The 4,676-nt window shown below is 44.9% G+C and overlaps 1 protein-coding gene across 1 annotated transcript in view; it reads left to right on the forward strand.

Moving 5' to 3' along the window:
• Positions 1 to 3,208: 3,208 nt before the first annotated feature.
• Positions 3,209 to 4,676, forward strand: part of HAO2 (hydroxyacid oxidase 2 (long chain)) — a 25,667-nt gene continuing 24,199 nt past the window's right edge. The window contains exon 1 of the mRNA XM_008569922.1: positions 3,209 to 3,230. The gene's annotated coding sequence lies outside the window, so the exon portion shown is untranslated. The remainder of the gene's footprint in view (positions 3,231 to 4,676) is intronic.

A 4,676-nucleotide genomic window follows, 5' to 3' on the forward strand; every position in this document is an offset into this window, starting at 1 on the left:
CTATAAAACAATAACAAACAATGCAACCTCATGACAAAAGTCACTGGCCTATAACAAGATCTCCTGCAGGCCCTGCTTTGGGCCTTCTCCCCATCCCCCGTGACACTCCACACAGTTGCTCCCACCCATTGGGCAGCCACCACAAAGGGGCTCAGGGCCTCTAAGGGCTTGGTGGCTGCAGAAAGATGCAAGCTGCCCTTGGTTTGACGCAGCCCTGTCCATGACTGGTTTGCCTTCGAGTTTCAAAAACCCAAGTTTAGTAATTAACCTGACTGCAGCTCGAAAGGGTCAGGTAAATACTTAACCTTGATGACTTGAGCGCACACCACAAAGTCCAGGTCTCATCCCAGCTGTCAGAAATTACCTGAAGTGAGGTGGATGGCTGGGTCGGGGTGGGACAGCAGTGGGCAGGAAAGCCTACAGTGCCGTCCATCTCATCTGTCGTAGGCGATTCTAGTGTTCTCTTCAGCTCATGGAACTACATTTGTTGTCTGAGAGGCTGGGTCACAAGTGCCCGGGAATTACCTGCCATTTCTCTTCCCCCAGCAGACATATTATTCAACAGGCACCCATGGCAACTGGAATAAAACCAACATCTTTTCACAACCTCGTCCTGAAACCACCTCCAAACATGCTGGTGCTGTCCTGTAGAACCTAGCGTGGGATCCGAGGTGGGCCTGTCTTACCCATGAACCAATTCTCTGGAATTCAAAAGATGCTGCAACAGACGTTCCTTCAAATTGCTCTGCCCGTGGCCCTGTATCTCTCCACTGAGATTAACTCACTGAGGCTAAAACACTGAAATGTGTCGCCTTGGAAGAGAGGATGTTCCTTAATTCAGTGCAATGATTAGATTCAAAAAGTGTCCATGGGGCCGGCCCAGTGGCGCACTGGAGAGTGCGCCGCTTGGGAGCGCGGTGGTGCTCCTGCCAAGGGTTCGGATCCCATGTGGAGACCAGTTCCCTCTCACTGGCTGAGCGAGGTGCGGGCGCAACACCAAGGGTTGCGATCCCGTTACCAGTCAGTAGAAAAGACAAAAAGGAAAAAAAAAAAAAAAGTGTCCATGATAGTAACTAGTTCAAACTTGAGAATCACCTGTGAGAACCTCCACTATTCTAACTACCAGCACCTTATAAAGATTAACTTATTTACTTCTCATTACGTTGGCGATGTTATGAGGAAACTGAGGCACAGAGAATTTGAATAACATGCAGAAGTCAGTAAGTGGCTGCAGATTGGGGCTCGGGTATTATCTTAGTTTTCTGTTGCATAAAACAGACCTGAAACTGGGTAATTTATAAAGAAACAGAATTTATTTCTTACAGATCTGGAGGCTGGGTNGCAATGATTAGATTCAAAAAGTGTCCATGGGGCCGGCCCAGTGGCGCACTGGAGAGTGCGCCGCTTGGGAGCGCGGTGGTGCTCCTGCCAAGGGTTCGGATCCCATGTGGAGACCAGTTCCCTCTCACTGGCTGAGCGAGGTGCGGGCGCAACACCGAGGGTTGCGATCCCCTTACCCATCAGTAAAAAAGACAAAAAGGAAAAAAAAAAAAAAAGTGTCCATGATAGTAACTAGTTCAAACTTGAGAATCACCTGTGAGAACCTCCACTATTCTAACTACCAGCACCTTATAAAGATTAACTTATTTACTTCTCATTACGTTGGCGATGTTATGAGGAAACTGAGGCACAGAGAATTTGAATAACATGCAGAAGTCAGTAAGTGGCTGCAGATTGGGGCTCGGGTATTATCTTAGTTTTCTGTTGCATAAAACAGACCTGAAACTGGGTAATTTATAAAGAAACAGAATTTATTTCTTACAGATCTGGAGGCTGGGTAATCCAAGATCAAGGGAATGCATCTGCTGAGGGTCTTCCTACTGGGGACTCTCTGCAGAGTCCTCAGATGGCATGGGCCATCGCATGGCAAGAGGGCAGAGCATGCTAATGTACTAACACGCTTCTTCCACTTCTCATACAGCCACCAGATCCACTCCCACAATAACCCATTAATCCATTAATTCATGAATGGATCAATCCATTCATGAGGGCAGAGCCCTCCGACTCAGTCGCCTCCTAGAGGCCCCAATTCTCAACACTGCCTCACTGGTGAGTAAGCTTCAACATGAGTTTTGCAGGGGACATTCAAACCACAGCAGGCATTATGCTTTAGCGTCTGTGTTCTTCACACCCACACTGTTCTGCCTTCTGGAAGGAAGGGCGCAGTCCAAGATTGGAAAACAACACGAGAAAGTCTGGATCACGGGACTGGGAGCAGACCAGGTGATGTGAGCGCTGCCTTGGGCATGGCCTAGGGGCTGATTGCGGAGGCGTAAAAATTGCTGTGGTGGAGGAATTTCCAGATCCCAGCCTGTGGCTGCTTTGGAAAGCATTTTTGAGGTAATCCTCCCATCTAGTGGTCATACACCAGGTAGCACTCACCCTCCAAGCAATCCAGGATGACTCTTGTGGGAGGATGACAAATCACAGGAAAGTTGTTATTTTTTACTCTGACTACAGATTCTTATAGAATCTTTAGATTTTTTAGAATTTTGCTCATCTCCCACCCCCTCATCACCTCACCAAACAAGGCCTTCCTTTTCCAACACTGGGGTTTCTGGAATTCTCTACCTGAAATCACCCCTCCCTTTTTCTAACCATCTTTGATGGACAGACTAGGGACAACAGATGATTTGGGAGTAAAAAAGCAACTAGTTTATTTTGAAGTTTAATTTTGTAATGAACTCGACTTCATGTTGTGGCAAATTTGTAAAGCCAACCAAGTTTACTTCAAATTTAACCTTGCAGGCTGGCTGGTTAGCTCAGTTGGTTACCGCACGTGCTGATAACACCAAGGTCCATGGTTTGATGCCTGTGCCTGCCAGCTGCCAAAAAAAATTTTTTTAAAAAGCACCCACAAGGAAACTGTATCATTTTGATCCTCAAAGTTAACCTTTCTCTGGCCTACCTTCTCATGTACTACTAAGCTGGACGTCCTCATTAAATGATTCACTTTAGCACGTATTGAAATAACATACTGTATCCCACAAATAAGTACGAGTAAATGTTAAAATAAAAATTAACAAAATAAATAAGTAAAAAGGTTAATTTTTAGCTGTGAACCGCTTCTTTAACCATAAGCCATAGGTCGTGATTTACTGTTTTCTACCACGGTGAGTCAAGCTTTGAACAGCTGCCTCTTCCTGAGCACTGGAAGGTGTTGGGATCAGGTTTGTTGTGGGTGTCTTTTCTGTACTTGGGACTGGGGAAGGAGATGAAGCAACAGGGAGGGCGAGCACAGAGGCTGGAGACTGTGTGAGGTGTCGTGGCAGCTACCTGTGAGCTCGCAAGGTGAGAGCCTTGGCAAAGAGGGTCATGTAGAGACAAGCAGAAGGGGGCCTTGGGGACATAGGCAAAGGAAGACTTTGTTTCAACAAGACGACAGACAGAGAAGGTTAAGTCTAGGGAAGTTAAGTCTTAGAACCACATGGGGAGATATTTGTGGATGTCCTTAGGAGGGAAAATGGGCCAAAATCTGTTTACATGAAAGAGTTCTGAGAATCTGGAAGATACAGTTCCTGCCCTCAGGAATATATTTAGTAATCTGACCACTGCTTCCTGGGCACAGGCAAAAGAAAACAGTGACAGGGCTATTGCTTCTAAAAAATCAGTTATTATTTTTCAAACAATTGGGCTAGTACAGTTTCTTGGGGAATAAGGTTGTTTGAAACTAGGTACAATTTCCCTGCAATAAAGAGCCTCCTGGGATTGTGATTGGATCAATTAATCTATAGAATAAAATCTATAGATTAATCTGGGGAGAACTGCTCACAAACACTAATCAAGACAGGGTGGTGTTGGTATAAAGATAGACAATGGATCAAAGGACCAGATTAGAGAGTCTGGAAGCAGAATCAAGGGAGACATGGCTTTTTGTGGTCTTCTACCTCCTAACAGGAAGAAAAACTTTCAAAGCCTTTACTTTTAACCACTGTGCTATTCTGAATTTTACAAGATCCTTTGATTCTTACAAGATGCCTATTAAGTAGATAGTAATATCCTAATTTTATAGATAGATGAGAATTGGAGATTGTCTAGAATGGACGGAGTAGAATAGCATCTGTGGGATACTGTTTGACAGGCAATGGGAATATTCCCAAGAGAGACCCCTGTTATTCTCTAAGTCATGTCAACTACCAGACAATGAGCTACTGAAGTCTGTCTTCAGTCATCTGTCTTTGACTGTAAGATTCTTAAAAGCAGAGACCAATGTGGTATAGGTCAGTTTGTTTTTTAATCTCTAGTGTTTAGCACAATGCCTACGTGCATTAAGGTAGGTTAGGTTATGCTATAGTAAGAAATAACTTTGAAAATTTAGTGGGTTAATACACAAATATTTATTTCTTGCTCATACAAAATCAGCTGATCTCCAGGGATACTCCTTTCCAAATGGAAGTTTGGGGATCCAAGCTGCCTTTATCTCACAGCTATGTCTTCTGGAGGACACAGGCTCCCATTGCTGTAGCAAGAGGAAATAAGGATGGTGGGGAAGGGGGCACATTACCAGCTCTTAAAATCCTGGCCCAGAATTAACACATGCCATTCCCACTCCCAGCCCACTGACCAGAACTAGTCTATCACCTCGCCTATCTTTCAGCAAGAGGGAAATGTTGGGG

Source organism: Galeopterus variegatus, unplaced genomic scaffold, assembly GCF_000696425.1.
Source record: "Galeopterus variegatus unplaced genomic scaffold, G_variegatus-3.0.2 Scaffold544, whole genome shotgun sequence".
Classification (NCBI taxonomy): domain Eukaryota; kingdom Metazoa; phylum Chordata; class Mammalia; order Dermoptera; family Cynocephalidae; genus Galeopterus; species Galeopterus variegatus.